The sequence below is a fragment of the Triticum urartu genome, chromosome 7A (assembly GCF_056163025.1).
Source record: "Triticum urartu cultivar PI428250 chromosome 7A, HENAU_Tu73, whole genome shotgun sequence".
NCBI lineage: Eukaryota > Viridiplantae > Streptophyta > Magnoliopsida > Poales > Poaceae > Triticum > Triticum urartu.
This window is the reverse complement of record NC_141879.1, coordinates 19,187,352-19,212,556: the sequence shown is the minus strand read 5'-3', so window position 1 is coordinate 19,212,556 and position 25,205 is coordinate 19,187,352. Positions and strand designations below refer to the sequence as shown.

At 46.0% G+C, this 25,205-nt stretch overlaps 2 pseudogenes; both read right to left on the bottom strand.

Annotated features, from left to right (window-relative positions):
• Window positions 1-12,661: 12,661 nt before the first annotated feature.
• On the bottom strand, window positions 12,662-24,753 carry LOC147957057 (uncharacterized; annotated as a pseudogene).
• On the bottom strand, window positions 22,317-24,513 carry LOC147957058 (G-type lectin S-receptor-like serine/threonine-protein kinase At2g19130 pseudogene; annotated as a pseudogene).
• Window positions 24,754-25,205: the final 452 nt, after the last annotated feature.

Genomic DNA, 25,205 nt, shown 5'->3' with positions numbered 1-25,205 from the left:
ACTAACCACACCGATGCGCAACAAGAAACACGAAAAGTGATAAACTTCGGGAGTATAAGCACATTTTACACCTTGTATACGCATGCAGAAGATACAAAAGAAAAACAGCATCTGGTGGAGCTTATGTTGTAAAATGATAATAATTGAAATGATAGTCTTCTTCAACCTCCGCGGGAGTAGCAAGGAATGTCTCTGAAACCTCCGCGGATGTTTTTGCTTGACGCCATGTTGAAAGCTATGCATGTATTCCAGGCTATGAACATTTAGGTACTGACTAGGTTCAAACCTCTGAACATCCCTGTCACTGCAATGTGCATGCCTAAAAGAATGGGTGTGCCCTGCTCAAAGTCTGAGTTTGCTTGGTTCGTTGAATTTCTGCAATGCCTTGGTCTAAAAGAAAGAATGTTGAGTATTGCTGCATGGAATGACTTGGCCTGGAACCAAATAGCAGGTTGGTTTCAAATCACCGTGCATATTGGTGGACACGAACAAGATTTTGATTCATTCCTGGATGTTTGAAGGAAAAATAAATCACTTGTACGTGTAAAATGTTGCCATCTCAAGTTGAGTTCATGAGTATTTGAGTAGAGTTGAGAAAGAAAGTGTTGATGGAAATACTGAATGCAATCCCCTCAATGTAACACTCCCACGCACATGGTGAAAATATCCACCAGCATGCACATATGCAAATCTAGGAACCATCACAAGTTCATTTGTAAAAACAGAAAGTGCCATCTCTACACAGACTAAATTTTATTATGAGCAAGGCGTCTAAAACTGAAAGAAATATGAGGGCGTGGCTACAGGTAAGTCGACTGATTTTTGAATTATTAGGGTCAGTCGATCGTTTTGCGACGTCGGATGCAGATCCAACGGCATGCGCCCTTTCTTCTTCTTCCAGCTTATCTCTTTAGACTGCCGCGCGGACCGCCGACCGAACTGCCTGCCGCCACCACCACCCACGGTCTGTGGCGCTCCCCGTGCAGCCTCGCCGCCCCGCCATCCGGGGAATCCCACCACCCCTGGCCATCCCTCTAGCCCCGGCGCCGATGGAGATTTTCCCTGTCGAACTTGCACCACCGCCGACTGCCAGCTTCTTCCTCCCCTCCGGCACTTTCTCCCTTCAATCCAAAATCGACTAACCCAGTTTCGAAAGTTAGGCGATTGACATGTACCTATTGTTAATAAATATACATAGCTATGGAAGCAGTGATTCGTTGCTCGAGCTCAGATGAGCCCGAAATCGCTGGCGTCCGCCCCTCGCTTGGGATTCGAGTAATTCTCTCTGAGCAGCCTGACAGGAGGCGCTGGAAAAAGGAAGTACGGGCTTTATACGGTATGGAATAGTGCATGGTCGTGGGCCCAAATCATATGCGCGTGCAGGCCATGAGCGCGCGGGTGTCTTGATCCGTGGCCCAGATGGTTGCGTTCAATTCTGAGCCGCTGAGGCCCCATTCGAAACACACATGCGCATTAAAAAACAGAGTAAAAGGGTTCTCGAAACCCATTCAGCAGCAGAGCCCACTCCTGTTCCGCCGCACCGCCCCCAGCACCAGAATCCGTTCCTGCGGCGGACGCTGTCTCTCGCCGGCGATGAACTAATGGAAGACGGTGGTCAAGAATTTTTGCTGGATGTCGTCGACAGTTAAGTGCCTCCTTCCTCGATTAGATCTGGAGATTCCATAGATTTGTTTCTAAGCTGTCAGACTAGGGGGCTGACTCTGGACACAGATCAGGTGACATGCACGTTTGCATGTCACCGTGTGCCTTGCGGCCGAAATTTAAATTTAAACATTACGAAAAAATCTGAAGAAAAAATCATGCATGTTCACAGCACATATTAAGATAACTCCTACAAAATTCAGATCAAAATTCAAAACATACATCAAGAAACAAAAAAGAGAAACTCAGATGTGAATAGTCTACAGAAAACCATTCGCGAACTATTGATGACAGATTTCTCTTTTTTGTTTCTCGATGTATATTTCAAATTTTGATCTGAATTTTTTAGGGGTTATCTTAATATGTGCTATGAACATGCATGATTTTTTTCAGATTTTTTCGTAATGTTTAAATTTGAATTTGGGCCGCAAGGCACACGATGACATGCAAAATGTGCATGTCACCTGATCTGTGTCCGCTGACTCAACATCCGTCCGTGCGCCATAGGTTCCCACTCCGGGGAGGAGTTCGCCGCCAGAAAACCCAGACCCGGTCCCTCTCGCTGTGCTGCGGACGGGCGAAGCCAACCCTGCTGTGCCGACACCCGTGACTGGTAAGACTTGAGGGGGTGCTTTGGAGTTGGCCGGGCAAGTACTTTGGCTGGTTAATTGGATCGGGACGAAGCGGCAGGCACTGGTGCTCCTCCTCATCTTCCTCCTTCCATCTGTTCGACGCATATCTTCTGTCTCGGACCCACGCAAGAACAGAGCAGGAGCGGCTACGTCCATGTAAGGCCTCGAGTTCTTCTTCGAAGAGGTCGATTGAATGGAATAATGCTTGTACTGTCCGGTTAAATATGGCATTGGCGAGGCATTCAACACCCTCCCCATGGAGTCATTAGCTTTTTATTTACCTTTTGCTAGATCCAGGGTAGCTGATGCCTGATGGTTGAAATCCTGTGCGTTTGTTGGTTGCCGGGGAGGGGTTACATTGGTAACATGTTTGCCGTTGGAGTTTTAGCTGAATGGCATCCTCGAGAAAGATCTCGCTCTCCAATGCTGGTGAGCAAGTCGTTCAGCTGGTCGCGGGGGATGGAAGCTACTGGGGCACAACAGAGACAAAAAAGCTGGATGATCTGTACTCTAGGGACACTGAGATTGTGGCTGATTCGGATGTGCTACAGCATTCAGATACTATACTGGAAGAAGGGGGGTGAGGAAGGAGTTGGCCTTGGAAAGTACAACGGTGGCTCTTGGACCAAAAGGTATTGTTGTGACTAGGCTAATCTGCTTAATGGTTTAGCAATCTTTACATGTGAAAAATGAACTCACGCTCTTGTGCACAAATCAATTCCATGAACTTGATATATGATATACATCGTTACTTTTGGTGTATGTAGTTATTTTTTAGATGAAAAATTCGATTTTAATTGGCTCTAATTGTTCTTGCCATGCTTTTTGTCGCGCCTGATCTAAATATGCAGTGTTAGTGCATCATTCAAAATTTTAGTCCGATGTTGTATTAGTTAGTTAATTTAGGGATAGTAAATATAGGAATATTGGTCTAAATGGGTGGCACAATTTAAATTTAATGTGTCGCAACAAAACATTTTCCTGGGCGCTTGATTTATAGTCTTTCGTTATATGGGGTAATGGTTGCAAAAAATCATGATGAAATCGATAGGGACCCAAACAGAGTTTCAACAGTAGAGCCCTCTCTGCGGGCGTATGCTAACAAGAAGTCGAGGGCTGTCATTAATCCAGCCACCGGGACGAGTTTCAATTCCCTTGAGGAGGCTTATGATTTCTACAACCTTACTCATGGGAAAGTGGATTTGGTGTTTGATACGCAAGAGCACACTTAATGTTCATAGGGAGAAGTGGATGCATGAAATCGTGTATGGCCGTGTGGCAGTCTGTTGTTAATTTTCTGAATTTTGTTTCGGCACAGAGCCATTTTTTTCCGGTCCTTGTGTTTTTTTAAATAATTCAAAATGTTGACGCTCATGTGCGTGCTTGTCTGATGTTAAGGGCAACCCGTTATGGTATAACGGGTTGATCATCACGTTGCGGCTGCACGGCGATGATAAGGCTGCTCCGGTCAGATGACAACAGGTATTATGTGGCCGAGCACAGGATATATCACAATCACCGAGTGATAGTTATTTGAATGGGCTTGGAAGGAAATTTGCGAGGAGCCTGGCTCTGCTTAACTTGTTGTAGACGAGACGGCATATGTGGTTGACCATAAAATTGCTCACGGTGTACAGCTCCTAATTTTTGTGAGTCAATAAAAGTAAGCAAGTGGAGTGGCTCCTCAGAGTGAAGCGATCAATGGCTCTTGTGTGACCATGGCATCCCTGTCAAGCTTGCGTGCTTCTGATGCAAGTCTATTCCTCTGATTTTTGTTGTTTCATTATTCTTTATATTGTGTTAGAAATGATGCTCTGTTTTTTAACATATTTCTGGTGGTGTGGTGTAGGGTGGTGTACGAGGTGAAGTAAGAGACAAAGGACTGGAATTTGAGTGTGAGTGCGGACAATTTGAGCACACAGGGACAGGGATGTTATGCTGCCATGTACTAAGGGTAAATCCGCTACTAGATTTCGCACTCTGCCACTCTGCGTGTTTTCAAATAGGGTTTTGAGTCGCCTGCCATTTGTCGATCTTGTCCAGGTGATGGATATTCTCCACTTGGAGGAGGGTCTCGCAAAGCACATCGTGAAGGATGGACCAAAGACGCAAGGAGCATACTTCCCGCACACCTCGTTCATTACCAGAAAAACCAGTCGGTAAATCTGTCATTCACATGCAGGCAATGGATTCTGTATATGCAAGCAATGGATGTCGTTCGCCTAGGTGACGCAAGTGCGGAAGCGTTTGCGCATATGTGAGCTGGTCTGAAGGCGTTGATGGTGAGTTGGGCACCATTTGCAGAGAAAAGGGATGATTTGGGTTTTTAGGACCATTTGGCAAATCTGCCACTACGAAAGCTTCCTGGCAATGGAGGGGTTGCATTTTTAGGGAACGGCGCCGCAGAGCAGGAAGACAGTGGGTGCCTCTCAGCGAATGTGAATGCACTTCAAGGACTAGTTGCTCCAGCGAAGCAGAGGTGTATCGACAGGCCGACTAATAGCAAGGGGAAGGCACCGCACGAGGGGCTGAGCAAGCAGACGAGGTTCTGTGACATTTGTCGTCGATAAGGGCACAAGCAAACGACCCACCTTGATTGAGGGGATACCCTAAAGCAACTGCGTTAGCCGGGGAAATTCGAGAACTGCTGTACGGAAGGACACCGCCGGAACACGTGCACCGGGGTGGTTCTTGAAACAATAAAATGTGATAGTTAAATTTTTCAGTTTTCATTCTTGCTCAAATTTTATATTTTCCATTCTTGCTCGTTAAGGGTTTTCCGGTGTGTTCTGGTGAGCAATGCTGCACGCTTGTTCCTCTGTTACTAGAGTTGAGGCCTCATGTATCGTTGAGTAGACTGTACTATATCTTTAATGTGATTCACTTTGTTTGGATTTGGGGAAGGTGTTTCCGAATGGTGAGGAGCACATAGCATCCTCTGTTACACATGGTAGCTGAGGAGCACGTAGCATCCCAGCTGTGCGTTTTTAGTGTGAGGTCGACAGTGTACAGCTTACATGAGATTACCCTGGCGATGACACATGGTAGTTGCTGATCTGCTCATGCGGGCGAGTTAATGTGCTGGAGGCGGCTCGATCAGCCTGGCACAGAACAGTGCCTGATTGTTTTCGAATTTCCTGTTCCGCGTCTCCCTTGTAGCTGCCTACTCATTTAATGCGCCTGCTGGCTGGCTTTATTTTTCTTTCCATACAGCTGATATACAGACCACAATACAACACCGGTCACGCATCCACATGCCAGCTGACGGTTGTGATTTTAGGATCAGCTGAGCCTGGGCTCAGAAACGAATATTCGCATAGCTATCTACTGCCAAAAATGTCAGAAAGAAACATAGCATCTAAAACAGAATGCTAGGTACTTTATTGATACTTCCTTCGGGGGCCAAAATTTTGCGGGTCTTAGTGCATCTCTTTACTGTTAATGTTATATTCCCCCTGTCTCAAAATAAGTGTCTCAACTTTGTACTAACTTTAGTACAAAGTTGTACTCAGCTTGAGACAATTATTTTGGGATGGAGTACTATTTACTTCAAATAAGAATGTTCAGGCATTTTCTTGCAGATAGAAGGATGCTAACTACTTCATGGGGGGCTAACCAACTGCTTGCAAAATTCAGCTCCTCACCGGAACCTGCATCCATTCATCTTTCTGATAAGCTTCAGGACAGTCTTTCATGTTCCAAGAGATCAAAACACCACTAGATATGCTCACCGAATCGGCACTGCATCCTCCAGTTGAACAAACCCTCGTTATTCTTCAGAGATTATGTGCAGGCTCCTCTAGCTTCTGCGCAAGGCCTCCATCACAGGTGACTTGAATAATTCAGGTGACACATAAACAGACCCAGCATCTCCCGTGATCTGCAATAAGCTTCATTATCGCTTTTGCACTTTCAAACCGAGGATACCTGAAAAATAATGCATGCAAAGTTTACCCATTGAATCTTGTAAAAGTGCATGCCCTTTAACATGCACTTACTAGTCGACAGATTTAAAAAAAAATTAGAATGATTGAGGTGACATATAAACAGAATGTCCAAATGAAGTTTGCATAGCTCCAGCGGCTTTCTCGAGCAGCTATTAACCAACAAATTGATGCATGCTTACTTCTACAGTAAGTACAATTCTCTGCTTGCTTTTCCAAAAAAACAGAGTACTCTGCTTGCTTTTCCAAAAACAGAGTACCTTGCTTGCTTTCCAAAAGCAGAGTACGCGGTCATTCAGATGAAATTCAGAAGAAAAAGAAGGCAGACGATGATGCACATCTTAACCTTGAAATCAGGTGGATGACATACGTACATACAAACAAACCTCAAATCAGTCTAAAAACAAAACATAAATACAAACAAACCTCCAAGACTAGCCAAAACATTGTGTAGAACACAGATGGACGATGTTAACATGAGCTCCTTCACATGTGCCCTTAAATCGTATTGTGCATGGCATGCACCTGGATAGGTTGCCAAGCTCTAGTAACAGAAAATCAAATCAACTATCTAAATCCAACATCAATCCTCAGAATTTTCTCCTCACGAAGAGATATCAGAACGCTTGGCACCAGATTCCAAAGTACTAGTATTGAAATACTCTCAAGATCGAGGGCCTGGTGTTGTTGGATCAGCGAAGTTCAGAATTGCGATTATTTTGCTTTCTTGATTTATTAAGCATGTGCAGACACGTAAGCCACGGTATTCGCCAAAAAAAAAGACACATAGGCCACGGGTACATGCAGACACATAATTCCACCTAATCCGGTGTAATTTTTAACTATCAAATATATCTCTAACACCAACACGCCCACTATTTGACCCAACACGACGCGATCCTGCTAACTATGTTTTCAAGCCGCGAACCAACCTGTGATTGAGATGGTTAGGTGGATAGTGGTATCCGCAACCCACCAGGGTTCAAATCCTGGTGCTCGCATTATTCCTGGATTTATTTCAGGATTTCCGGCGATACGCTTTCAGTGGGAGGAGACGTTCCCATCGACGACGAGGCGCCTACGGTGACTTCGTAAATCTCAAGATGATATGCCGGCTCAGTCTCTCGGAGGTGCTCATAGGGGTAGGGTGTGCGTGTGTGCGTTCATAGGGTGAGTGTATGCGCGTGTATATGAGCGCTTATGTCTGTACTGATGCTCAAAAAAAACTATGTTTTCAAGCCCGACACGACACACCGAATCTGTTTTACACTTCAACGGTTAGGTTGATCTCTCCACCGAGTGGGCTCAACGGCCCATCGGGTCCTGATCTATTCGCGCCCTGATCGGGGACGCCCAACCGTTCTATGGTTGGTAGGCCTCTGTGACCTGCGATATATAAAGAGGTGGGGGCCGGGGTGCACGGTACGAGGTTCACCGCGCCGCCAGACTCCCCACCGAAATCCCCTTCCGATCTAGGGCAATCGCAGTGCTCACGGGAAGCACCACTGCCACCTCTCCATCTCGATCCCTCTGCGATCACCGGCCCCTACATCACCATGGTTGGCTCTAGATCGAGCTCTTCCGCACCCAAGGAAGGTAGTTTACCGGAAAGATCTAGCCTACACGATCCAAGTGGGTCTATCAATGGTATCAGGCCATCTTGGTTAGATGTTTTTCGGTTAAAAGGTAAAACAAAGAAAGAAATAGAGATCCCCTCCCCCCCAAGAACCCTAGACAGGGCAAAGAACGAATCCTTCAAGGAAACGGAAAAAGTAGCGCCGCCGCAAGGCCGCGCCATTCCTCTCGATCTCGATGCGCATCGGCAAGCCGAGGCATCGAGAAGAAGAACACCACCCCTTTTCAGGGGCAAAGATCACCACCATCGAGAAGAAGAAGAAGAACGCGCGACCGGCGAAGGGGTCGACAGGGGCGAAGCCTCTCCGTCCATCTAGGTCGCCGTCGTGCGGCAGTTGCCTCTCTTTCTCTCTGTGGGGAGGTGGCGGATGGAGACAGTAAAAAGAAAAGAAGGGGAAGGGGAAAAGAGTGCTCGCGCGGCGCGGTGGCGCGTTGTCGTCGCCGGCGGCCGGCGGAGCCCCGACCCGCTACATCACAGACAGGGCGAGGAGACAGATCGGAGACGGCTCCTCTCTCTCTCTCTCTCTCTCTCTCTCTCTCTCTCTCTCTCTCTCTTTCTGCCACAGGAGGCTCACGCAAAGAGAAGGAAAGGGGAACGGAAAGGAGGCGCTGGCGCGGCGCGGTGGCTCTAGCCCCCGTCGCCGGCGGCCGGGCTGGACGGCCGGTGGCCGAGCCTTGTTTCCTCCGCCGTCGGGAGAGACTGAGCGAGCAGAGAAACAGATCGAGTAGAGAGTGGGGGCGCTAGGGTTGGACTGGGATCGGACTCTCTGTTTTGTTCCAGCGAAATCAGCGGACAGCCGTCGATCGTGATGAATGGTCCAGATGAAAACCCTAGTCTCCCACTGGCCTTTTGGGCCGAAAGTGACCGCGGACCAGGCCGAAAGAGAGAGCGGCTGGGCCAGCTAGCGCGGCGCGGCGAGCCGAGTAGGCCCGCGGGGCAAGTGATGTTTGAGACTTTTTCCTTTTAATGTTTTTTGTCCAGTTTTGGGCAGATTCAAAAGCCTTGTTTTTTGTTTTCTATGCAAGACATATTTCCAGCGAAATTTATTGTTTAGAAAATATAGAAAAGTAGAAAAGTAGAAAAGTCTCTGGAAATATAAAAAGAAAATTTCCAAAAAAAGAATTGTTCATGAATTTTTATTAAATAAGTTTATGAATTTTTTCATTTGACCAAAGAAAATTTTCTGCAAAGAATAAAAAGTTCATGATTTTATTCATGTTTTTCCGCTGCGTAAAGAATTAATATTGCTCTTTTTCTTGAAAATAAAAGTTTAGAGAGATTTATTAAAAGAGCATGTTAAAGTTATAATTAGAATAAATATGTTTATGTTATTCTTATGACCAACGTTGTTAATAACATGACCATATTTTATTATTGAAATTAAAGGTGCATTTATTTCTAATATTTTGCCCAACGGTAATATAGATTCAATTGCATAGACAATTATATGTTTAATTTGACCAACGTTAGATTAATGCATATGATTGTTATATTGATGTCACTTAAATTGTGATTTCAGGAGGCTTTCACTTGATGAGTTGCCTAAAAGAAGTTCCGACACTCAGAGATGACAACCACACTGAGTGGAGGAAGAAAGTTGAACTGGCATTTGTTTGTGCTGATCTGGACTGGGTTCTGGATGAACCACAGCCGGTCAGACTTATAGAGCCAGTAAGAGAGACTATTGAGGATGATGCTGCATGGGCTAAAAGGAAGGGGGATTATGCTCCTTTGGAGATGTCCTACATTATAGCCAACCAAAAGTGGGTCAATGCAAATAAAAAATGCATGGCCTTTATAAAGAATACAATTGAGAGCACCATTGTGGGCTCCATTGCAGAGTGCACTTCAGCTGCGGAGTTGCTGACAAAGATAAAGAGCCAGTTCACTAGCTCTTCAAAGATATATGCCACCCAGGTGTTAAAACGACTTGTAACGGAAAAATACACAGCATGATCAGTTATTCCAACTTGCCATTGGGATTATGGATGGAGGCGCTTAAAACCGCCATTCACATTCTCAATACAGTACCAAGCAAGTCGGTGCCCAAAACACCATACGAGCTATGGACAGGAAGGGTACCCTCCCTACAACACTTCAGGGTGTGGGGGTGCCCTGCTGAGGCCAAAATGTTTAATCCAAACATTGCAAAGTTAGATCCCAAAACAGTTAGTTGCCACTTCATTGGCTATCTAGACAGATCAAAAGGTTTTCGTTTCTACTGCCCAGACAGATATACAAAGTTTGTAGAAACGAGACATGCAGTCTTCTTTGAGGACGAAATGATGAGGGGGAGCTTGGTAGCTCGAAAAATTGATCTTGAGGAGAAGAGGGTGCATGCACCTAATCCGATGATTCATGAGCCATTTTTCTCACTACCAGTTGCAACTCCACCCATGACAACCTTGGGGGTAGACCCGGAACCTGTCCGTCAGGAGCCGACTGAACCCGTTGTTGAGCATGAAAGGGAGGTGCAATAGCAAATTTTAGAAGAAGTGCCAGAAGTTGAGGCACAGAACGTGCCAGAAACTAAGGCCCTTAGAAGGTCTACAAGACCAAGAAAGTCAGCTATTTCTACTGACTTTAAAGTTCATAACACAGAAATGGTTCATATGGAAAAAGATCCCACCTCATATGAAGAAGCCATGAGAAGCCCTCATTCATCGATGTGGATGAAGGCAATGGAAGACGAGATGAAATCAATAAATTCCAAAGATGTTTGGGACTTAGAGGAAATTCCTAAAGGAGCCAAAACAGTAGGCTATAAATGGGTCTACAAAATTAAGTATGACTCTAATGGGAATATAGAAAAGTATAAAGCACGACTCGTGGCAAAAGGATTTACACAAAGAGAAGGAATAGATTACAATGAGACATTTTCTCCAGTCTCATGTAAGGATTCCTTCAGAATCATAATGGCATTAGTTGCTCATTTTGATTTAGAATTACATCAAATGGATGTTAAGACGGCATTTCTGAATGATGATTTAAAAGAAAATGTCTACATGAAACAACCTAAGGGTTTTATCATGGAAGGCAAGGAAAATATGGGATGCCGCCTGAAGAAATCCATTTATGGATTAAGACAAGCCTCTCGGCAGTGGTATCTAAAGTTTAATCAAATGATTAAAAGTTTTGGATTTAAAGAAAATATTGAGGATAATTGCATTTATGCAAAGTTTAAAAATGGGAAATATATTTTCCTAATCTTGTATGTGGATGATATCCTGCTTGCTAGTAGTGATGTTAGTCTACTACAAGAAACAAAGAAATACTTATCCTCAAATTTTGACATAACAGATCTTGGTGAAGCATCATATGTTTTGGGCATAGAAATTCACCGAGATAGGAACAATGGAGTCTTAGGACTATCGCAGAAAGCATATTTCGAAAAGGTTCTTAAAAAGTATAATATGCATGTGAGTAAAGCCACACCTGCTCCTATAGTCAAGGGCGATAGTTTTGGGAAATTCCAATGTCCCAAGAACCAGTACGAGATCGATCAAATGAAAGCAGTACCATATGCTTCGGCAGTTGGCAGCTTATAGTATGCACAAGTGTGCACTCGTCCTGACTTAGCTTTTATCACCGGGGTACTCGGTAGATATCAAGAGAATCTAGGCATGGAGCACTGGAAGATGGTAAAGAAAGCATTGCGTTATGCGCAAGGCACGAAGGACTACATGCTAATATACAGGAGAACTGATTCCATAGAGATAAAAGGGTATTCAGACGTAGATTTTGCGGGGGACCGAGATGATAGAAAATCCACGTCAGAATACGCCTTCACTCTCGCTGGGGGAGCTATTTCGTGGAAAAGCTCCAAACAGTCGATAGTTGCATCATCCACGATGTATGCAGAATTCATAGCATGCTTCGAAGCCACGGGGCAGGCGATATGGCTAAAGAAATTTGTACCCGACTTAAAAGTGGTAGATTGTATTCACAAACCACTAAAGATGTACTGCGACAACCAACCCGCAGTATTTTACGCTCACAACAACAAGTCGAGTAATGCTGCCAAAACAATAGAGATAAGGTATTATGTTGTGAAAGATAAAATCCAGGATCAAACTATAAGTCTCGAGCATATAAGGACAAAGGATATGCTTGCGGATCCGCTAACGAAAGGCTTACCACCCAATGTGTTCAAGGAACACATAGCCGGCATGGGTTTAAGGGAAAGCCTTATGATTCCTGGATAGGCCCAAAAGGAACAGAATTTGTTTCTGATCATAACGTATGTTGTAGCTATATGATTCTAACGGCAATTAAGCTGTGACGATGAAACATGCTCTATGCACCAATATGTGATGAAACAAATAAACTAGAAAGTATAAGGTTAAAAGTAAAAGTTGAGATCAAGGGGGAGAATGTTAGGTTGATCTCTCCACCGAGTGGGCTCAACGGCCCATCGGGCCTTGATCTATTCGCGCCCTGATTGGGGGCGCCCAACCGTTCTATGGTTGGTGGGCCCCTGTGACCTGCGATATATAAAGAGGTGGGGGCCGGGGCGCACGGTATGAGGTTCACCGCGCCGCCAGACTCCTCACCGAAATCCCCTTCCGATGTAGGGCAATCGCAGTGCTCACGGGAAGCACCACTGCCACCTCTCCATCTCGATCCCTCTGCGATCACCGGCCCCTACATCACCATGGCCGGCTCTGGATCGAGCTCTTCCGCACCCAAGGAAGATAGGTTACCGGAAAGATCTAGCCTACACGATCCAAGTGGGTCTATCAGAGACTACTGCGCTTGGGCAACAAATTCACTCGTGTTGATATGATTCATGGTATGAAACCTGTTAGTTGGTTGCCACGCAACACCAACTGCCTAAGGTTGCCAAACTTGCTCACGTCGGACCATAGCTCACCCGAGAGCAGGTTGTTCTCCGCATTGAACATGACCAGCCCCGTTGCTGATGTTGGCAAAGAGCCAGAGAACTTGTTGTTCCCCATCTCAATCAGTGAGATGTTCTCACCTATCTTGGCTGGCAAAACTCCGGTGAAATCATTGTTCTGTATCTTCACGGTGGTCAACTTCGGAAATGACCATATCTTTGCCGGGAACTCGCCTGAGAAGCAGTTGTTATAGAGCATGACGTTGTTCAGCAGGACGCAGTCACCGAGATTCTTTGGGAGCTCACCAGAGAAGCGATTGTCGAATACGACGATGTTGTAGAGCTTTCCGTTGCCGCAAAGTGACTCCGGGAGTGGGCCAGAGAGGTTGTTGTTGCAGACCTCAAGGTTTCCGAGCGGCGAGTGCTTCCCAAGCTCTGGCGGGAGCTCACCGGAGAGCTTGTTTTCAAATAGTCTGATGTCTCTGAGATTGGGTAGCATTGCTAATCTTGCTGGAATGGTGCCGGTGAGCTGGTTGGTGTACATGAACAGTATGGTCAGGTTCTTGAGGTTACCAATGTCTTCTGGTATTTCTCTGGTGAGCTGGTTCGATGATACATCAAGCCCTATCAAATTCACCATCGTGATTTCGCGTGCCAGTTCGCCGGTGACTGTATTGTTGTATAGGTACACGTACTTGAGCTTTTTGTGCTGCCAGAGCCACGCTGGGATCTCGCTGGTGAGGTTGTTATTATTCACGGCGATCAGCTGGAGGTTCGCCAGGCTTGAGTAGACCTTCGGGATCTCGCCAGTCATGTTCATGTTCATGCTGGACATCCAAAGGTAGCTCAGGTTGGTCAGCTTGCTGAACTCCAGCGGTGCTGGCGCCGGCTCAAATGGGTTCAAGGCAAGTGTCAGCTGCTCAAGCCCGGCGAGCTTGCTTATCTCGGCCGCTGGGTACGCTCCGGTGAACTGGTTGTTGTCAAGAAGCAGCGACCTCAGCGGCTCAGCCCGGGCAGCCCGGCCACTGCTGCCGGTGCCGCGGAACTGATTGGTCGAAAGGTTGAGGTGCTCCATCGCCGGCGACAGACGGCTGACGTCATGTGGAAGGACCCCGTGGAAGCCGTTGTTGGAGAGGTCGAGGAAGTGGAGCTGGGAGCAGGCGTAGAGCGGGGCGCCAGGGAACCCGCCGGTGAGGCTGTTGTAAGAAAGGTCGAGGCGGCTAAGGCTAGGCAGGTCGCACAGAGACTCCGGCACCTTGCCGGTAAGGTTGAGCTTCGTCAAGGATATCCCTGTGACAGCCTCGGAGCGTCCGCCGCCGCAGACCACGCCGCATATCCTCTAGTATCTTTAAATGGCAGATCCATCCATGAAGTTCCCTTGGCAATTTAGAGCTTACAACCCAGCAAAACAATTGTTCGCAATTCAACCACTATGCCCTGGCAGGAACTTCGTTCACAACTAAACAAATATATATTTTTTGCTTGTGTTTTGCAAGTTCAGTTGTAACAACACAAAATGATTGCTCTTCCATGGCTACATCAACTGAATTTTAGGATCAGCAGAGTGTCAACACTACTACTACCAGATACATAGCTCTCTGGTCTCCAAAAAACCTGGAAAGATACATAGCATCTAATACTGAAGAGATGCTAGCTACTACTCGCTCCTTTCCAAAATAAGTGTCGTGATTATAGTTCATTTTGAAACGGATGGACCAGGCCAGGCCCTGAAGGGGGGCGGGGGGCTACGTGGGAATATGCATTAATGGATCCTTTAGCTGGTATAAAATTGCATTGATGAACAATCAAATTTTGACTGTTGTTTTTTCAGAAATGATAACCCCATTCGCCCTTTGCTACTCCGGCTGTGTGTGATGTTTGATCTCCAGCATCTAAGATCTACTACGCATGGATCTCCCATCACCGGTCCACACACGACCACATCGCGAGGTTAGGAGTCCGAGTCGCCGAGTGTAAAACAGCGGAGAACGTCGTACCTCTCTCGAGGCGACGGTTTTCGTGTTAATATAGGCAGGGGCATATCCCTGATAAGCATACAAGTTTGTTGAGATTACATCTTGAGGTACAAGAAAAGTAGAGATAAGATATACATGAAAAGATTACAACCATACACTCTAACTATCCTAAACCGAAACTTATCTCAACTAAACCGGTGCGTGGAGCGCCCCTTGGACCTGAACATCGTATCGTTTAACACCCTCCCATAATCACAACTTGGACAAGTTGAGATTACGCTTAAATTCTTCAAAACTTCTGGTAGGCAAAGCTTTAGTGAAGCTATCTGCAACTTGATCTTGAGATCGAATGAACCGAATATCCAGCTTTTTTTCTGCAACTCTTTCTCTGACAAAATGAAAATCTATTTCGATATGTTTTGTTCTTACATGAAATATTGGGTTAGCAGAAAGATAGGTGGCATCCAGATTGTCACACCATAAGCATTGAGCTTGTTTACTATGTATCCCAAGCTCTTTCAGTAATGACTGAACCCAAATAATTTCTGCAGTAGCATTTGCTAGTGTTTTGTATTCTGCTTCTGTGCTGGATCTAGACACAGTAGCTTGTTTATTAGCACACCATGAGATTAAATTTGGACCAAAGAACACTGCAAAACCGCCTGTTGAGCCTCTGTCATCAAGGCAACCTGCCCAATCAGAGTCAGAAAAGGCAATGACAAGTGTTGATGGTGACTTGGTGAAGGTGAATCCAACACTGAAAGTGTTCTTGACATATCTAAGTATGCGTTTTGCAGCTGTCAAATGTACTATAGTGGGTGCATGAAGAAACTGACATACTTTGTTCACAGCAAAAGAAATATCAGGCCTAGTCAGAGTTAAATATTGCAGTGCACCAACCATACTTCTGTACCTGGTGTTGTCCTCTTGATTCAAGAGTTTCCTTCTGTTAAGGACAATTCCTCGGAGCTGGATAGAGGTGTTGGAGCTGCCTTGCAACCCTACTCTTGCCACAAGATCAGTTGCATACTTCTCTTGGGACAGGTGAAGCTCATCTCCATTTCTTTTTACTTCAATGCCATGGAAGTAGTGCAAGTCTCCTAGATCCTTAAGAGGAAACTCAGAGTTCAAATCCTTGAGCAGTGCTGAAATAGCTTCATCAAATGAGCTTGTGACAATAATATCATCAACATATATGAGTACAAATATAGATGTATTTGACTTGTTGAAAATAAACAGCGAGGTGTCAGACTTGGAAGGAGCAAACCGAAGTCCTTGAAGCTTTGAACTCAACGGAGAATACCATGCTCTAGGAGCTTGTTTTAATCCATATAGAGCCTTGTCAAGCTTGCATATGTGGAGGGGGTTTTGTTTGTTTTCAAACCCAGAAGGTTGTTTCATGAACACTTCCTCTTCTAGAACACCATGACGAAACGCGTTCTGTACATCTAGCTGGCGTAGACTCCATCCTCTGGATACGGCAATAGAGAAAACAAGACGAATAGTAGCAGCCTTTATGACAGGACTAAAAGTATCCTCGTAGTCTTGACCGTACCTTTGCTAAAAACCTTTTGCAACTCGTCTAGCCTTATAACGATCTATGGTGCCATTGGATTTCTTTTTAATTCTGAAGACCCATTTACAATCTATAACATTTTTACCTTTGCCTTGACGTGCTGGAACTAAGTGCCAAGTTTTATTTTTGTGAAGCGCCATGTATTCATCTTCCATAGCCTTCTGCCACTTTGGATCGCCTAGAGCTTCTGCAACAGTGTGTGGTATATCTGGTTCATGTGAGACACAAGCAAGTCCAAACTTTGCTAAAGACTTGTAATTTTTGGGTTGAGTTACTCCCTTCTGAAGCCTAGTGCGGGGTGGTGAAGAAGGATCCGCAGAAGATCCAGCGCCAGGAATAGCCGCAGGCCCACTGGGCGAGGACATGCAGACCGGATCTTCTGTGGCCGGCGCGTGACGCTGAAGAGGAAGGCGCCGCAGAGGATCCCGATCCAGCATGGGGCTCATGATTTGCCAATGATTGAGTCAGCGGGACAGGATCTGCAGCGGGATCTACATGGGAATCAGCGCATGTATCCTGCCGTGATGGGCGCCGAGCGTAGCAGCGCATGTCGGGGCTAAACCGACCAGGTGCGGGGCCAGGTGCGGTGTAACGCCCTCGATGCGGCTATATCTCCCACGTGTCGAAGCACGACTTAGAGGCATAACCGCATTGAAAGCAATGTCGCAAGTGAGGTAATCTTCACACAACCCATGTAATACATAAGGGAAAGAGACACATAGTTGGCTTACAATCGCCACTCCACACAATTACATGAATAAAGCATTACATCAACCAGATACAATCAAGGTCCGACTACGGAACCAAAATAAAAGAAGACTACCCCAATGCTACACAGATCCCCGATCGACCCCAACTGGGCTCCACTACTGATCATCTGGAAACGGAACAACACAAAGGACAAGATCTTCAACGAGCTCCTCCTTGAGCTTGGTTGTGTCACCTGCTCGGTAACATCGGCACCTCCAAACTGGTTTTTGGAAGTATCTGTGAGTCACGGGGACTCAGCAATCTCGCACCCTCGCGATCAAGACTATTTCAGCTTATAGGAAGGGTAAAAGGTATGAGGTGGAGCTGCAGTAAGCGACTAGCATATATGGTGGCTAACATACGCAAATGAGAGCGAGAAGAGAAGGCAAAAGCACGGTCGAACAACTATGATCCAGAAGTGATCCTAGAACAACCTACGTCAAGCATTACTCCAACACCGTGTTCACTTCCCGGACTCCGCCGAGAAGAGACCATCACGGTTACACACGCGGTTGGTGTATTTTAATTAAGATCAACTTCAGGTTTTCTACAACCGGACATTAACAAATTCCCATCTTCCCATAACCGTGGGCACGGCTTTCGAAAGTTCAAATCCCTGTAGGGGTGTCCCAACTTAGCCCATCACAAGCTCTCACGATCAACGAAGGATATTCTTTCTCCCAAGACAATCCGATCAGACTCGGCATCCCGGTTACAAGACATCCTCGACAATGGTAAAACAAGTCCAGCAAGACCACCCGCTGTGCCGACAAATCCCGATAGGAGTTGCACATATCTCATTCTCAGGGCACACCGGATAAGCTAAGCGTATGGGAGCCAACGTAACCCAAGTTGCCAAGGAATGGCCCCGCACGGCGCTCTGGGTTGGACCAACACTTAGACAAGCACTAGCCCGGGGGGTTTAATAAAGATGACCCTTGGGCTGGCCGACCCAAGGGAAAGAAAAGGCTAGGTGGCGAATGGTAAAACCAAGGTTGGGCCTTGCTGGAGGAGTTTTATTCAAGGTGAACTGTCAAGGGGTTCCCATTATAACCCAACCGTGTAAGGAACGCAAAATCCGGGAACATAATACCGATATGACGGAAACTAGAGCGGCAAGAGTGGAACAAAACACCAGGCATAAGGCCGAGCCTTCCACCCTTTACCAAATATATAGATGCATTAATTAAATAAGAGATATTGTGATATCTCAACAAATAACCATGTTCCAAACATGGAACAAGCTCCAATCTTCACCTGCAACTAACAACGCTATAAGAGGGGCTAAGCAAAGAGGTTACATAGCCAAACAACGGTTTGCTAGGACAAGGTGGGTTAGAGGCTTGGCTCAACAATATGGGAGGCATGATAAGCAAGTGGTAGGTATCGCAGCATAGGCATAGCAAAAGAGCGAGCAACTAGCAAGCAAAGATAGAAGTGATTTCGAGGGTATGGTCATCTTGCCTGAAATCCCGCAAGTAAGAAGAACGAGTCCATGAAGAAGACAAATGGATGTAGTCGAACGGGTCCTCACAAACGCGACGTTATCGGAACCAACCCGAAGAAGCAACACCGGAAAGAAACACACAACATAGTAAACAACCAACACACGAACATGGTATGATATGCAGGATGCGGTATGTGATGCATATGCATGATTTGGAAATGAATGATTGAACCTGGCCTCAACTTGGGAATCCAAGAGTGCCACTGGAAAGGTGAGGTGGTTTCGGTTGAAATCAATATAAAGATCACCGGAATCGGATGCACGGTTTGGAAATGGCAAGCAAAACAAATATGGCACCGGTCTGCGATAAACAACAAGTAGCCATCTAAATGCATCAAGATAAATATGCTACAACACTCAAACATGACAAAAAATACATGGCAGGGATCCACTCAAGATGCTTGACAAAAGATAAACACTGAGCTATGGCTAATTCACTCAATAGCAGGTTCAAACAAGCATGGCAAAAGTGCAAATGATAACAGGTTTCAGACTTAGTGAGATTAACACAAGTCTGAAATTTATCATCAGGAAGCACACTTTAGAGCATGAAAACTACATGCTACAGGAACTTAACATGGAAAAGCAAGGCATGGAATGAAGCTACTCAAAGCACTTAACAAAAGTCCCTTAGTGACCATGAGCAAAAAGGGATCGGAAAATACAATTGCAAGCATGTGAACATAGCAAAAACATAAACAGATTACAACCATATACTCTAACTATCCTAAACCGAAACTTATCTCAACTAAACCGGTGCGTGGAGCGCCCCTTGGACCTGAACATCGTATCGTTTAACACCCTCCCATAATCACAACTTGGACAAGTTGAGATTACGCTTAAATTCTTCAAAACTTCTGGCAGGCAAAGCTTTAGTGAAGCTATCTGCAACTTGATCTTGAGATCGAATGAACCGAATATCCAACTTTTTTTCTGCAACTCTTTCTCTGACAAAATGAAAATCTATTTCGATATGTTTTGTTCTTGCATGAAATATTGGGTTAGCAGAAAGATAGGTGGCATCCAGATTGTCACACCATAAGCATTGAGCTTGTTTACTATGTATCCCAAGCTCTTTCAGTAATGACTGAACCCAAATAATTTCTGCAGTAGCATTTTCTAGTGCTTTGTATTCTGCTTCTGTGCTGGATCTAGACACAGTAGCTTGTTTCTTAGCACACCATGAGATTAAATTTGGACCAAAGAACACTGCAAAACCGCCTGTTGAGCCTCTGTCATCAAGGCAACCTGCCCAATCAGAGTCAGAAAAGGCACTGACAAGTGTTGATGGTGACTTGGTGAAGGTGAGTCCAACACTGAAAGTGTTCTTGACATATCTAAGTATGAGTTTTGCAGCTGTCAAATGTACTGTAGTGGGTGCATGAAGAAACTGACATACTTTGTTCACAGCAAAAGAAATATCAGGCCTAGTCAGAGTTAAATATTGCAGTGCACCAACCATACTTCTGTACCTGGTGCTGTCCTCTTGTTTCAAGAGTTTCCCTTCTGTTAAGGATAATTTCTCGGAGCTGGATAGAGGTGTTGGAGCTGCCTTGCAACCTTGCAACCCTGCTCTTGCCACAAGATCAGTTGCATACTTCTCTTGGGACAGGTGAAGCTCATCTTCGTTTCTTTTTTACTTCAATGCCAAGGAAGTAGTGCAAGTCTCCTAGATCCTTAAGAGGAAACTCAGAGTTCAAATCCTTGAGCAGTGCCGAAATAGCTTCATCAGATGAGCTTGTGACAATAATATCATCAACATATATGAGTACAAATATAGATGTATTTGACTTGTTGAAAATAAACAGCGAGGTGTCAGACTTGGAAGGTGCAAACCCAAGTCCTTGAAGCTTTGAACTCAACGGAGAATACCATGCTCTAGGAGCTTGTTTTAATCCATATAGAGCCTTGTCAAGCTTGCATATGTGGAGGGGTTTTTTGTCTGTTTTCAAACCCAGGAGGTTGTTTCATGAACACTTCCTCTTCCAGAGCACCATGAAGAAACACGTTCTGTACATCTAGCTGGCGTAGACTCCATCCTCTGGATACGGCAATAGACAAAACAAGACGAATAGTAGCAGCCTTTATGACAGGACTAAAAGTATCCTCGTAGTCTTGACCGTACCTTTGCTAAAAACCTTTTGCAACTCGTCTAGCCTTATAACGATCTATGGTGCCATTGGATTTCTTTTTAATTCTGAAGACCCATTTACAATCTATAACATTTTTACCTTTGCCTTGACGTGCTGGAACTAAGTGCCAAGTTTTATTTTTGTGAAGCGCCATGTATTCATCTTCCATAGCCTTCTGCCACTTTGGATCGCCTAGAGCTTCTGCAACAGTGTGTGGTATATCTGGTTCATGTGAGACACAAGCAAGTCCAAACTTTGCTAAAGACTTGTAATTTTTGGGTTGAGTTACTCCCTTCTGAAGCCTAGTGCGGGGTGGTGAAGAAGGATCCGCAGAAGATCCAGCGCCAGGAACAGCCGCAGGCCCACTGGGCGAGGACATGCAGACCGGATCTTCTGTGGCCGGCGCGTGACGCTGAAGAGGAAGGCGCCGCAGAGGATCCCGATCCAGCATGGGGCTCATGATTTGCCAGTGATTGAGTCGGCGGGACAGGATCTGCAGCGGAATCTACACGGGAATCAGCGCACGTATCCTGCCGTGATGGGCGCCGTGCGTAGCAGCGCGTGTCGGGGCCAAACCGACCAGGTGCAAGGCCAGGCGCGGTGTAACGCCCGGGATGCGGCTATATCTCCCACGTGTCGAAACACGACTTAAAGGCATAATCGCATTGAAAGCAATGTCGCAAGTGAGGTAATCTTCACACAACCCATGTAATACATAAGGGAAAGAGATACATAGTTGGCTTACAATCGCCATTTCACACAATTACATGAATATTTAGGAAGACAAATATTTAGGAACGGAGGGAGTATATTCTTAATGCGTCAGTTTACTGCTGATGGCGCTGAACATGAAGGAGTTGTCGCTTGCTCCTTTTAGATAAGCTTGGGTGCACAGCTTGCCAAAAAAATATTTTGAGGTACAAAATCTTTGGTAGCAGAAAGCGCTTCTGCATCCAATCATCATTGGCAGCCGTAACTTCCTCATACGCTTCATGAGGCCTGTCTCCTATGTTCCAAGAGATCAAAATACCGCCGCATATGCTCAGCGGATCGATGTTGCGTCCATCCAGTTGAACAAGTTCTCGTTATTCTTCGGACATAATGTCCAGACTCCTCTAGCTTCTGCATAAGGCTTCCCTCAAAGGTCACCAGAATGATTCAGGTGACATATAAACCCAGCAGCTCCCATGATCAGCAGTAAGCTCCATTGTCGCTTTTGCACTTTCACACTGATGATACCTGGAAAATAATACCTGGAAAGCTTACGCCCTGAATCTTGTAGAAGTGGATGCCCTTTGACATGAACATACTAGTCTGCAGATTTTTATGTACAAAAATTATAATGATTCAGGTGACGTATAAACAGAATGCCCAAATGAAGTTTGCTTAGCTCCGGCGGCTTTCTTGAGCAGCTATTAGCCAAAACATTGAAGCATACTTATTTCTACACTATGTACAATTCTTTTTTAGAGGTCACTGTGCGCACTTAGGTATCTTTCTAAAGGTTAACAGCAGAGAGTCACAAGAGAGCTGGAACTCCAAAAACAGAGTGCTCTGCTATTCAAAAGCAGAGTACACAGTCATTCAAATGAAATTCAAAAGAAGAAGGCAGACAATGATGCACATCTCAACCTCGTAATCAGGTGGATAACATAGATACATACAAACAAACCTCGAATCCTTTTAAAAGGAAAACATAAATACAAACAAACCTCCAAGCCTCGGAAATAAGTTATTCAACAAACTGTAAAGTGAAGACATGTGCTACAGGACACACCGCATATTTATTCTTGTCGTTCACATTAACTACTGGGCCGACCTATCCAACAAACATGTAGAATTACCCGCAATAAAAAAACATGTAGAATTTACAACAAGTTATCTGGTTCCACAGAGTAAGAGCAATCCTCCATTCCAATATAGTTTTCAAGTGACCTTGGAATAGGAGGAATTTCGACATCCATGACATTCTTGAGCATGTGAACAACTTGTCCCATCATTGGCCTGGGATCCTCGGCATCTTGAATGCACCAGCATGCAATTCTGCAAGCTCTACTCAGCTGCTTTACATCTGCCTGGCCTTCCAACCTACTGTCCAGCAGACACATAGCATCTCCCTCATTCACCTTGATTGCCACTAAGATGGGAAAGTATGTAAACTTTCCTTCCTTGATTTTCTCTGAGTTCCTTTGACCAGATATGATTTCAAGAAGAGTCATGCCATAGCTGTAAACATCAGTCTTATCTGTGGTCGGTAACCCTGATATCCACTCGGGTGCAAGATATCCAATGGTCCCTCGCATGGTTGTCAAAGCCCTGCTGAAATCTCAACCTAGAAGCTTGGCCATGCCGAAGTCCACAATCTTGGGGCACGGCCAGGCGAAGCCTTGCTGTCGCCGCCGGTGGCGAGGACTCGTGGGTCTCCTGCTCGTGTGGGGCTGGCGCGGGCCGGAGCGTGGCGCCGGGCCGGACGCCACGGCGGGTGGTGGCGGCGCTTCGGCGGTTCTCTTCCCCCGCGGCAGGCGGCTTCATGGTCTGGTACCTCGCGGTCGCCGAGGACGGCGGCGGCGTGACCAGATGGGTTCACGGCGGCACGGTCGGATCTGGGTCCAGGCGAGGGCCTTGGTCGCTGGATTGCCGTCGGCGCGGTGGTGGGTGCGGCTCGTCGGCAGCTAGGCGGATCCGTAGAGATTTTTCCCTTGTCTGGTCCTTGAAAGCACGGGCAACTCTGTGGGAAACCCTAGATCTCCTTGGGATCGAGCGATGGCAGTGCTTTTGCGTAGTAACCCCTCTTTAGGGCATCGTTTTGGAGTTCACTTCGGTTGAAGGGATCAGCGACGCTGGCGGCGCACGTCTGGTGGAGCAACTGCCGATGAAAATCGCGCCGACTACGGTCATGGCGAACGATGGCGGCGTCTTAGATGTCGTTCCCTTGTCGAGGCATCGTCGTTGCAGTTTGCTTCATCAGGCTCGGGATGCTTGGGGGGAAACCCTAGATCTGGGTCTCCCGGTTCGGACGATGATGGCTTAGCGCGTTCCCTCATAGGGGCATCGTTTTGGAGCAAGTGATGGCTGGAGGTGACAGGAGGAGGAGCGGTGCTTCATCACACACATTGATGGTGGCGGATCTCGATGGCACAGCGCTCTAGAGATTAGGCGTCTGATGTGCGATGATGGACTCGCGTAGGAGGTCGACGCTGTCTGGCGTCGTGGTGGTGTCGGCGGCAGCTAGACCGGGCAAGGTTCATGCAGCAGTACAGCTCTGAAGATGGATTGGTGGTAGATGGCTGTGGCGGCCTCATACCCGGCAGGCGTCCTGGTTGAGAAGCACGCCGAACTGGTGGGTGCCCATACCCGGCAGGCGTCCTGGTTGGGACCTCAGGTCTTAGATGTTAGGTATGGCTGCGAGGTCTGTTTGGTACTAGGCCTAGACTATCAGCATCCCTTCATCATTTGGATAGGAGTAGCGACACTTTTGTTGCCTAGACGGTGGCTTCAGACTTACTGTTGTATGACTTTGTAAGGTCTTATGTGAATAATTAATAAAGTGGCTGCATGCATCGTCCAGATGCAGAGGCCGGAAGTCCTCCATTTCTAAAAAAAAAGTACATTGTCTGACTTCATGTCACAATGTATAATGCATTCTGTGTATTCCTCATGTAGATAAGCCAAGTCTCTTGCGGTTCCAAGTGCAATATGGTACCGGAGATCCCACGTTAATACGGTCAAACTCTTTGAAAACAAATGAGAACTCAAAAAACCATTCTCCATGTACTCAGATACTAAAACCCTTTTCAGCCCTTCGGCACAAAAACCAAATAACCGGACAAGATTGATATGGTGAATTATGCCAATTGTTTGTCAGGGCCTTGGCGCGTCCACCACCGCAGACCACGCCGGTCCATTTACAGTGGCGGCGTTGGTGACGGGGTCCCATGATACAAGCTGCCAGGGGTTTCCCCACTGTTTCTTGATAGCTAGGAGGGTGGCTTGGTCGTCGGAGCTGAAATGCAAGCTCGATGTGCCGACCAGCAGGAGGAGGACGCCCAGGAGCACAAGGTGGATGGTCGACAATATTAATTTTGTGGGAAGTACCATGGCGCTTTCCTCTCCGTCGATCGACAACACTGGGGAGTGACCAACGGAGCTGGGCTCATAAATATACTCTGTTGAGTCAAGCAGGTCGTCGGCTATTGAGGTAGACATATGCTTAATAGTAGTATATCTTAGTTGGAAGGAAGTGGTTATATTTTGTGGAAGTTTCTACTACGACAATAAAAGTAAGTAACCGATCGGCAATATACACGGTTCAGGATAGCAGAGAATCAGAGATCACATCGTCCACTAATATACGCGTATTTTAAAAATGTGTAATAATTCTTTATGTTTTTGTTTACGTGCGGAGCTCTCGCCTAGTCAAACAGACTCTAGAGTCGTCAGTCATCGGTCGTCGGCAACGAGTGGACTTAACTAAGTGAATTAGACATAGGAGTACGTTTATATCTTGTGTTAGAGTTGTTTCGAATATTATTTATAAGATAGGTTACAGT